The following is a 12,521-nucleotide window of genomic DNA, read 5'->3' as shown; positions in this document are numbered from 1 at the left end:
TAGATACTATGGGGAGTGATCATAAACTGTGCAGAGTTTAAGAGAGCACAGAGCTCTGTGGTGTGGCAGAGTGGCTTTGTTTAATTTGCACAATGTCAAACAGTTAGAATAACAAGTCTGAATAATGACTTCATCTCTCAGCCTTAGTGCTACTGTTTTTATCGGTCCACCAGTCAAAGTCAGAGGACAGCGATGATCTGTGAGTGTTTTGACCTGATCAGACACTGTGATTATAACTGTTGTAAGAGGAACTCAGTGCACAGGATTCCTTTCAGCTTAATACCATCACCAAAATAAAAGCTTTCCTCTCATTTAGTGACAATGCCGTGATTATTTTTCAGGCTCCACAACTGTAACTCCCTCTGCTCTGGAGCCAGTCCCTCGGCCTCATGTTGCCTGCAGTTGGTCCAGAACGCTGTAGCTCCTCAGGGAAGGATCACATTACTCCAGGCCTCTCTCCTTTTTTAGAATAAAGTTCTAGTGTATGTTGTTAAAGGTCTCTGTGAGTTAGCCCACGCCCATACATCACAAACCTTTTAAACCCCTCAGATCATTGGAGACATGGACCTCGTCACCGCACACAGACGTGATGGCCGCCTGACTGTTGGAATATCTTGTCCACGTCAATTTGATCTTCCCCATCCATCCACTCCTTCAAATCTCTGCTCAAAACATATTTATACTCATTAACGTCTGAGCCAAATGAAGCTGTCTCCCTCATTTGGTCTGCTGGCTTGATGGTGTCTGCTGATGTTTTGGACTCTCTGTTCTGATTGTGTTTTTCTAGATGTTGGCAGCTGTCAGGCAGCTGTGTGCTGTTGGAAACTTTCCCTACAAAGAAATTGAATAGGATTTTGGTGACATCACCAACTCCAATTTATGATTTTTTTTTTTTAATTTTTTTTTAAAGATTGTAGCTGCATGGATCATTTCTATATCTTGTCCCATTGGCATGTAGGTGTGGATAAAACAAAATGAACAAATTCAAAGGAAGCCAGGCAAAATAACAAGAAACTAAACCATAACAATATAAATAGTGCTGGGTTATATTGCATGATGCCCATGCTCATCAGCTCTTGTTAACATTTCTATGTTTTCCATATTCTGTGTTATAGACTAGTGTTTTCTTGTCTGTATACAACATCTATTGCACATCTGCCCCTCCTGGGTGAGGGATCCCTCCTCTGTTGCTCGCTCTGAGGTTTCTCCAATTTTTCCCTGGTAAAAGGGTTTTTCCTCAGTCGATGTGAGGGACTAAGGGCAGAAGATGTTGTTATGATGCTATGTGAAGCCCTTGGAGACAAACTGTTTGTAAAAATAGGCTATACAAATAAAATTGCCTTGCCTTGCCTTGCCATACTCAAGTGCTGGGTTGTATTTTCAGGATACCCACAATTTATAAGTAATGCCCCAAGGTGAGCTCTGGCCTTTCACTGTGATACTGTAACTGCTTGTCATGATTTGTTCATATAAGGGGTTAAACCTACACAGAGGCAGCACTAATTATACAATGTTAACTGCTCAAGAAGTCATTAAACCTATAAGTTCCTTGCATTGGGATGAAAATGCACAAAAGCAGCACTTTAATGAGTTGGCAGGTTGACCAGGAGATAAGTGGATGGGGCCGAGCCGTGAGCCAGCTACCACTGTGGCTCTAAACAAATCATGGGAATTAGCAAACATCTCCTCACAGATTCTTCTGCATGCACAGGATTAGTTTTGTGCGTCTGCAGACAAACAGAGACAACAGTGATGCTCTGAACCACTGTGGACTTCACGTGTTGGACAGAGCAGTAATTAGTCAAATAGAATGACAGACTTGCAATCATTTCAGAAACAGCCTGCAATGCTCCAGTGTGCCAGTGCTACATGTATATGAATAATTAATGTAGTGTAAATGATACATAAATTACAAACCACTGCATTCATTTGGAAAGGAATAATGACATCAGTCTAATTAAGCTATCAATTGTTTTTGTTTCTGTACAGGAATGACATGCCCTCACTCTCTGCCTGTACGCTCTATGGAGAGGCTCTGGATGATTTCCCACAAATTCTTTGTGCAAGATGTGACATTTGGAGCAAGCTGCTCATCTGATGGCAAAAAAACAAAAGTTAACTGGAACAAATGAAACGACAGTGATAAGAGACAAGAGGAATCATGTTTTTGATAAAGCTTGAAAGCTTTGACTCACTCTGCAGCAAAGAGACCAACGTTTCTGACAGACGCCATTTAAGTTCTGAAAATATGGAGACGTGTAAAAACTGAGTCCAGAATACCAGAGTAGACAATAGACTGATAAGAAAGAAAGAAAGAAAGAAAGAAAGAAAGAAAGAAAGAAAGAAAGAAAGAAAGAGGTGCCCACCTCTGCAGGCATGCTGACGCCATCACTGCATTTTAATTTGAGCCTGTAGGAGGATGGAGGGATGTGGGGAAAACAAGGAGATGCCAACAAAATATGATGTGGCTGTTTGCTCCAGATTCTGTCTTTTCCTTTATTCATTTTCATTTTTTAAAACATGGCTCCTTGGCTTCATGCCTCACCCTTCAGCACAGAGACAACATCAGATCCCAGACTGTCAACCAAAACATGGCTGCATGAATACATTAAACTCTTTTAGCTGGGAAAAACTTTGAAAAGAAGAACCGATCAGTCAGAGGAGGGGGATAGGCTCTAGGTGACAATATTTTGAACATGACTTCCTGTTGATGTGTCTGTCTGGCTCTCTGTTTCTGCAGGGCACATATGCTCTACGTGATAAGAGCAGAAGATTTCTCAAGTGGTTTTAGCGTAAGTAAACTAAAGCAGACTTCTCATTTCTGGTGATGGAGGATTTTACTGACTGCACCGGATACTCATGGATGTTAATTAGTTGAAACCTCTGCTTCAGTGTTTATAGTTGACTTATTATAAAAGGTCTGGGATAGGTGCTGAGATAATCTGGCAAATAGTGCGTGGACTGGGACTGGTTGCTGGTTTGATTAGAGATGAGGTGCAGGTGGGAACAACAGGTGGACATGATGATGCTGATGAGGAGGTGGAGGATGGAGGCGGGGCAGAGGGAACCTTCATAGACTTAAGCCCTATTCGCATGGGATTAGTTTTACCTGGGGACCTCTGGTAATTTGTAATAATTGCGGAGGACGTCTGTGATCTTAATCCCGTGCGAATGCGCCATGTCAGTAATTTGTAAAGTAAAAATTCCCCCGCAAATTAGGCTACCTACTATATTTCACCAAAGACCGATGTCCCGTGGTAAAACTAGTCCCGTGCGAATCTGCATCTCAGTAATTGAGGGGCATTTTTTGTTCTTACCCGGTTGAAACCATACTGTACGGGTTGAAATATGGAGGCTGCGGTGGAAATTATGAGCGGCATTTTCGAAGGCGTTTTAGGTGCAAACATGGGCTTTTATCGGTGCTGGAGACCCATTCGAAAAAAGAGCAGGCTCCGTTCCATCAAAAGAGCGAAATTTAATAGGCCATGACGGCCCGTTATTGCGACAACACTGTTGCGAAGTCACGTTGCTGCTTTGACATTTTATTTACATTTGCTTCGCACATGGATGTGACAGCAGCGGATGTTACGACGCGCACACAGCTTTGACGTCATATCGGAGCCTAAATGTCAGTAAATTCGAGTAAAATACAGAACTCACTTATCCCATGCGAATGCACCGCAAGAAACACAGACGTGGGGGGGTAATTTACAAATCACCAGACGTCCCCAGGTAATACTAATGCCGTGTGAATAGGGCATAAGGTAGACGTCCCATAGACCACGCGCAGGTGTAGCTCACAGTCGGCCATATTGGGGCAGGCAACTCACACAGACACTTGCATTAGTTCAGGTGGGTGATACTGTCCTCTGCACTATAAAAAATACTAATAACTTGGTAAAACTGTGACCGATTCCCAAACGGGTTAGTTTGGTAGAAACGCTATTGTTACTTTAATGGAAAAACAGGTTATTAAAATTATTCCTGATTTTGAGTATGTATCATAACTGCATTTTTGACGTTCATAACAAACCTAGCTGTTTGGTAAGTTATGAGGTGGCATTGTTGAACTTGTTGTCTGCTATGACTCATATGCACAATCACCTGTATTGTGCACTAAAAGGTTTTTATACAATAGGTAAGGTTGTCCTTTTGAAACACGTCGCTTCTCTTTAATAATGATGTGGAATAACTGTTGAGTTTAGTGAATCTAACACAAGCTTGATGAGTTACAGGTGCTGGAGTGTAGATGTCCCCGTTCCATCAAGTATATTTTTCCAGTGTAAATGTATTTCCCCTCACATGGAGTATATACAGTGGTTTGTTACCCAATGATACGACCCTTCCCTTTGGTAAAAAAAAAAAAATAGTGGGTTACAGTCTGACACTGTAGGCACTTAGCTAGGCATGCTAACAACGTAAGTCATTATTAAAGCGGATGAACACATGCAGCACACAACACATTTTTAGCAGCGTGGCCAACTGCTTCATCTGAGGCCAATGTAAAAATATTTATAAGAGATTATCAGCATTCTGTTTGTTTGACATTACAGCCTGTCTGACAAATCATCTGTTCAGGCTGCATGATTCACCAACAATGAAGGAAATGTTTTTATATGCAACACTGTGAAATGAATGATGAAGCCTTGGCTAGGCTCCACGCCGTCCCACATTGCCACTGACACCTTCTGCGAAAATTTCTGCTCAATATTTGTATAATGTGCAGTATAATTGGCCTGAGATGTTTAGACAGAAGCAGCATGTGGAGGACGCCTAGATAAAAATCTAACTCAGTCTCTGTCATCTGAGCTGGAGTTTATTAAACATGGACAGTGGACAGGAAGTGAAGTTGTTTAAACCATGAATATCTGGATGAATTTGTCGCACTAGGGTGCAGTGTATGTGTAACCCAGGTTAAAAATGTGTATTAAAAATAGTTCACTGTATATAAAAAACCAAGATGTTTTAATTAAAAACAGTGACATTCATAGTGGATAAATCAATTCATTAAATGTAATTATTATAATTATTATTATTGATGATTAAAAAACAGATGTTCACTTAAAAAGAGAAATAGAACCGTATAAGTTGTGGAGTTTTAATCGGAAAGAGCTGGGTGGAAGATGGTCTTGCATCCAATCGGAAGAGAAGCTCCCACCCATTGACCCGATCGGAGCAGATTCACTTCCTCTGAAGCTGCTAGGAGAAGAGAGCAAGCCGCATTGAGCACAAGTTGAGTCGAGTCACGATACACGGACGGTGAAACAATAAAACAATAAAAAACCGTGGATAAAACTCTGAGAAAACTGTTGGAGAAAATCCCCCGGACGACCAGGACCTGCGCGAGTGCAGTTGGAGGAGCCGCTCGGGAGGAGAAACACATCGGTCAGTTTTTTTCGTCGGACCCCATTGAGATACGGACCTACCTGGATATTGGAGCCAGTTGATGTTTGATGGCGAGCCAGACCCCGGAGGATACTTATGGCGCTTTTCCACTGGCGCGGCACGGCACGGCCCGCTTATTTTGCTTTTCCACTAGCCCTAGTACCTGGTACCAGGTACCATTTTTAGTACCTCCTCGGCCCTGGTTCCAAGCGAGCCGAAGCGATACTATAACGTGACGTCAGCTGACTGCCTTCCGCTGATTGGGCAGAGCGTCGGCGCGAGCGCAACGTCCGACATGAGAATCAAACGCGGAAATTTCAAAAACAGAGCGGCAACAGCGCAAGCTGATCTGTACCGAGACTGATGTTATTACTTCACCTGAGTTAAATGTTGCTGTGTGTAAAACCACACTGTGGTCCGTAATCAAGGTGCAGATGAGTGAGTTTGGAGCTGACGAGAGGATCAAAAAAAGAGAGACGGACAATGCGGCCCCGCGATCGCCTCCGCAATCAGCCCCGTGCCGACCCCGCCCCCGCTGAGGAGGCACTAGAGAACTCAGCTGTAGTGGAAAAGCACCTTTACCGAGCCGAGCCGAGCCATGCCGTGCTGTGCCGTTCCGTGCTGTGAAAGTGTAGTGGAAAAGCGCCATTAGAGACCGACGTCGCGGAGCCTGAATCCTTTTGCACCAGTACACACATACAACACCACCCACACACAAGTGAGGTGGGACTGATATTTCACCTATTACGGTGTTGACTGAACTGAACATTAGAAATAAAAGCAGCTGCAGAACTTTATTTTATTTTTTATTTTCCATACTTACCTGGGTAAGAGTTGTAATAACTGTGTTATTAATGTGGTCTTCCCATCCTGCAATAAATAGGGAAGCATCTTTGTTTCTTAAAGAGTACACTGTGTTTGTGTCGTTCCTGTGCATCAGTTGGTCAAGGCTCCGTAGTCGACCTTAGAGCTTCTGATACCTCTGGCCTATTGAACCTAAATCCTATTCTTCCTTCTTTAAAGGGTTACGTGTTACATATGTGTGAGTGCATCTTTGTGTTATAGAATTGTGTATTGTGTATGACGTATGTATTTTTGAGCTACTGTATTGTGTATGTGTCTTCACATACAAATTGAAATATGTATATTCCTGGAAAAAGAGCTGCTATGAAACAAACAACTAAAATACACCAGTGTGTGTGTATATATTTTATACACATAATACTCTATATATAATCTGCTGTCTTTGGGCCTATCAATCAAAAACAAAATTATTCTGTCACCTGGGGCCTGTACAGTGAACCAGGTTCAACATAGCCAGAGTATCTTCCAGTTACCCTGCTTCAACCTAACAATCGCTTTCAGGATAAACGGTCACATGACGGAGGTTATCAACTCGGTCCACCTAGGGTTTCTCAGTCTAGATAAGAGCGCTGCACATATAAGGGGTGGTGTTTGTAGCATTTGACCAATCACAAACTTGGACACGTCTGGCAGTAGCAGCAGCAAATTCAGACAAAAAGCAGCACAGTCGCTGCAGCACAGTTCAGAAAGGAGTGAAAATAACTGCAAAGTGAACAAACGTTGTAGTACTGAAAATCCAGAGTTCAATGTTACCTTGCTAAGCCCAAATCCTGCTTCCTATAGGCCCCTGTGGCCCTGCAACAGATCAGGAAAACACAGAGAGAGAGATGAAATGAGACAATTTTGAAAACATCATCATTTTGGCAACACTTTGCAGATTTGCACAGCACATCCAAGTGCATTTCACTCCCAGCGTCCCCTGTGCTACTTTCAGCATGTTTCTGTGTTTGGTTGTGTTGTATTTTATGAGTCTTACTAACCTGTAGCTGTAGACAGATCATGTAACAAAGAGCATCTGGCCCCTCACCTCTCCTACACAGCAGCAAGACACAGAGAAGCTGGATGAGGCACTAAAAGATCACAAATGACAGCAATGTATCATTTATAGTTTGTTCTCATATTCACTTTCCATCTCTCTGTGTGTCACTGCTGTTGTTTAATTTCTCTTGGTGGTTGTTTTGCTCATGTTGAGTTTCTTGTCTGATCTGATCTGAATCTGTTAGTGTGGTATTTTGTGAAGGTGTGCGTGTGTGTGTTTGTCTTTTTGCACCAGTATTCCCCATTCTCCTCTTTTTATGTGTAAGTCATTAGGTAACCCTTGGTAAAACTAATTAGTCTAATACAACAGTGCTGCTATAAATCCTCATTCATTAGGGATATGAAGTTAAATTTTTATTGACATTGTACCAGACACTGTTTAATATGTTTTGTATGATTTAATTTGTGGTGCTTTTGAACTGTATTACATTATAGAGTGTTTAGCCTATCCTCACACTATACAAAATATTAGGAACCCCTGTAAATACATAATTGGTAAACTTGGGTAATTCCACAACTCAGTCATACCATTTAATGTTTTATTATACCGTGCACCCTGAAACCGGTCACATGAGCCTGCACTGAACAGCACAGTATCTACTCAGCTCTTGTGATATTGCACATAAAGGTCCTGGTTCTGTCACACATATGGGTTGAAGGTTTTAGTTTTACTCCTCTGGCTTCCAGCAGGCCTAGCACTTTAAGGGGAACTATGCAAGTTCGATTGTTTTGCTAACCCTCCTCCTGGCCATGTGCATTTGTTTTTAATGAAGCTGGCGAGAAATCAATCCATGGAGTGGTTGTATATCATATACAATGTTAGGATGTGTAATATTTGTGTAGTCTTATGAACAGTTAAGACTGAAAACATCTGGTCTGACCTTCTCACCATCACTAAAGTGGTGCCTCAAGGCTCTATCCTAGGCCCAGCGCTGTTCTCCATCTACATTAATGATGTAGCCAAGGACGCCGGCAATTCCAAGATCCACCTATATGCCGATGATACCATCTTATATTCAGAGGGCCCTTCTCTCCACTCTGCGACATCCACACTACAACACAGTCTCACCTATATCGAGCAGTACTTCCATACCATACTTCTACCTCTCTTCCCTTCTGCACCTCTTCCACTCTGCCCTCAATCTAAGGTCCAGTAAATTCATCAAACTCTCCATCCCCAAAGCCTGCACCGTCTTTGGACACAACACTTTGCTGCAGCTAATGACTGGAATACTTTACAAAACATCCTCAAACTCACTGTCCTCACATCACTCACTGTCTTTAAACAATATCTGCAACAAATTACAGTTGACTCTTGCACCTGTTGAGTAGGCCTACTTGTCATGTCTCACTGTGTTTACTGTTTTATTGTAATGTATTTATCTGTATTTTATATGTATTTATTTATGAACTATTTGTTATTCTGTAATTTCTATTACCTTGTTTTTACTTTTAGCACCTCTCCTCCTTTGCTCTTTGGTTCAGGGTGCACTTGTAAATAAGAATTTGTTCTTAATTGCATGCCTGGGTAAATCAAGTTTAAATAAAATGAACAAGGGATTACAGGTTACGGGCCACATTTGTGTTGCGGTGCACAGAGGCGGCATATCCTCTTTAAATTCACAACGATCACCACAACTCATTCCAACATACCATGTTTTATTGTGATCTCTGCTCCATGTTTTGTGAAAAAAAATAAACTTTTAGTAAGGAGATACAATGCTAACAACCCTGTGAACCTAGTTCCTCACCCGTCTTCTGTAAACCCACCAGCAGCAGTGAAAGCCCAATGGAAAGTTCCCATAAATCCATTACCAGATCTGTTCATTACCAGATCTTCTTTAGTGCAATAGGTAAATATACAACCTTTCCCCCAGTCTTCTGGCCATAGGACACCAATTTTATATAAATACCTTGAGGAGAGAGCTAACAGCCAATCGTGGTAAAGATTTCCTGCCAGTGCGTAAGCCCAGCAGCACTCATCAGTGAATCAGTGAATAGGAGAAATCTTCCACCTCTTAGAAAAAGAAGAAAGCCTGCAGCTGCACCATGACCATGAAAAATGCATTTTTTTTTTTTTTTTAAATTACACACAATAGATCGATACACTGAATTCTGATATACTGCCTTTCTGAGTTTCAGTCTATTCTCTATTGTGTCTAACCCTCTCACTGTTTGGACACCAGAGATGTTGTAACTACAGGAAACCCATATCAGTGCACAACGATAATATCTGGATGACATTCTTTAAAAAAAAGCAAAGCAAGAGCACTGAGCATTATCTCCCTCTCATAGAATGAATGTGAGCTACTGTCTGATGACTAACTCAGTGAAAAATCATCAGAGAAGAAGCCGCTGTCTGAAGGATCCCAGCTGCTCTGCTTTCAGCTACTTTCCAGCGTGCCTCATATAATGGAGATCAGGGCCTTCACATCCTCTACACCCAGCCGGCTGATCACTTGACACCTATCTTTGTCATCATCTTCTCTGTGATCTACTCCTCACTCTGTGCCACTTGTGCTGCTGAAACCTCTCGCATTGACCTGCAGTGTCTCGGCCTTCGGCGGTTTATTGTCGGAGGAGATGGGATTGGAGTGATTTTGCCTCTGGTTAAATTATTTATGAGTGAGATTGCTCACATATTCGGCAGACTGGGTGTTGCTCAAATATCAGATCTGTCTTCAATCATTCCGAAAGTGGATGTCAGTGTATCAGCACCACCTCGTTTTGGCTGTGGACTGTCTGATTTTTGACACAGTGACTGTCTTCTCTCATTAGGAAAACTCCAACTGTCCTCTCTGTAATCCAGAGGTCTGTCACAGCTGTCAAAGAGAACAGCCCATAACGACTGGCTGTTAAGGGCCGGACATCACTCATAATGTTCACAGTGTTGATGTTAGGATGTAGGTTTGCAGAAGGACTCAAAATGCAGGGCGTGGACACAGTGGATGGACAGCGCATGGACACAGGACATGGACAAAGGGCATGAGCGCAAGACATGGACACAGACGAACCAACAGCTGACTGAACTTCAAAATAAAACAGGAGACAAACTCTGACCGCTGACGTGAGGAAAAAAAAAAACTACGTCTTAACTGTCTATAAATGTTATCTTTTAAAGGGACAACGAGGAGTTTCTATTTGGTTATAAAAAAGTCTCACGTTAATGTGGATGAATCTCCGCTACCCACACTTGTTAATGGGCCCATTTTCGATATCGTTTTGTCTCTATCGTTATTTTGTTATTATTAGTGGTGGTGGAAATGCTGGTCGAGCCGACCAGCGTTTCTTTACTTTCGGTTTCGTGGCGAGTCATGAGAATAACGCAGCCGAATCGCCGTTTATGGTCGGAACTACGACGGTATCTGATCGTCTTCCAACCTCTAATTCTTGATGAATGAAAACATAAGTCCGTCTTGTGCCGGTCAAAGAAATGTACGGTGCGCGCGGAGGCTCATATGTAGTGTGAAAACGCTTCGCTTTTCCAAAACTCCTCGTTGTCCCTTTAATAAACATAAAGGGCCCTAGTTTCCTGGCGCAGCGCAGGTGGCGCAAGGTAGCGCAGCTGGTCTAATGCAAGTTTCGACCAGCGCAGCCTAGCGCAAAGTCAGATTGGAAGATTGGCAGATCGCGCTGCGCTGAGATAGGCGTGGCCGCGCAGCAGGGGGAGGCGTCACAGATTCAGCTTGGTGCAGTGGAAGTTTTGTGCGAAAATGTCTCGCCGAGGTTGCGCTGAAAGCTCGCCACCTCCAACCAGGTCTAGTCTCAGCGCAGCGCGGAGCGCAGCAGGTGCAGTGGAAGTTTGACTGACTGACCTGCAGTGCACACACGTCACCAAGACCTCACAGGCAGATCTCCACAGTTCCAGACACATTTCAATGCAATAAATATCCACAATAACCACTATTTAATGCAACTAATGGAATCAACAGTGAATTTATATCTATATAGATTGTCCCGTCACATCTGACGTCAGATCAAAGCAGAGATCAAAGGCTGTCGGCGCGTAAAGGAAACTCCACCTGAATTAACACAGCAGGGACGAACTGGCACTGAAAAGCAGCTGTGGATGTCCCAAGCAGGACTGAGGGTGGATGACTGCATGTCGCTGCCGTGTTGAGATACCACTCTGCCCTTGTGATGATCGCTTTATTTATTTATTTACTTATTCATTCATTAGAGCGAGCGACCGCATCACGCAGCCGTAATGAAAAACAAAACACAAATCATCATCTCTCTTAGTCCACCACCACAGCCTCGGTATCAGATAGTCAGTATATAGCCTACTACAGTATACTCTCTATCACAGAAAAAAAAGAGAAAAAAAGAGACGGACAGAGAGAGAGAGAGAGGAGGACAGAGAGAGAGAGAGAGAGAGAGAGAGAGAGAGAGAGAGAGAGAGAGAGAGAGAGAGAGAGAGAGAGAGAGAGCGTCCTTTACGCTGATTTCATTCCGCATGGTGTTTGTTTATGTTGTGATTAGTGTAGGCTACACCTTCATCTTGCTTACACAGGGTTTGAATAACTGTGAGTTTCTTTATTAGTTTATTAGTTGTTGTTTCTTACACTGAGCACCGGTTCTCAGTGTATCAGATCAATCCTGGTTAAGTATATTAGTAAACTCATTATTGGTCACTCTGAGCTCGGACCTCCGGACCGCACAGCTGTTTCCTCCGGGGAGAGGTTCGGCCTCTGGCGTCGCTGTTTCCTCCGTCCATGTCCAAGTATAAAATGACAAACTTGCAGCGCGCATCACCCGCCGCGCAGTTAAAGGTGAGGAGAGGAGCTCATTTGATTGGTGAAGATCTGACTCGTGTCAAACCCACTCCACGCCTTTCTCTCCTCAAAAAAAAAAGTGAGTGGTTGCAAGATGGCCGCCTCAAAGCTGCCACGGTTGCGACGGCTGGCACAGCACACCGAGTGTTTGTCGCTTAAACCGAAAAAAAAGAAGTCAACAAGGGCCACCGCTACAATTCAGTCGATTGGGTGGTTGGTGATTGCAGCAATAATCGCAACTTTGGTGTTTCTACAAATACGGCATGCAGCACTATCAGCGGGGGCAGTGGACTGTGTATACAGTCCTGCAGCAAGAAGCCAACACCTGCTCTACTCGAAACTGCTGACCAACGGCAACGCCAGCACTTCGTCCTCGCCTGATAAAGGCAAGGGTCACTCAACTAACCATGGACTTGTTCAACTAGCCGTGATGCTGCTGTTGGCCGGGGACATTGAACT

This window comes from Trachurus trachurus, assembly GCF_905171665.1.
Source record: "Trachurus trachurus genome assembly, chromosome: 9".
Taxonomy (NCBI): domain Eukaryota; kingdom Metazoa; phylum Chordata; class Actinopteri; order Carangiformes; family Carangidae; genus Trachurus; species Trachurus trachurus.
This window is presented reverse-complemented; position numbering follows the sequence as displayed.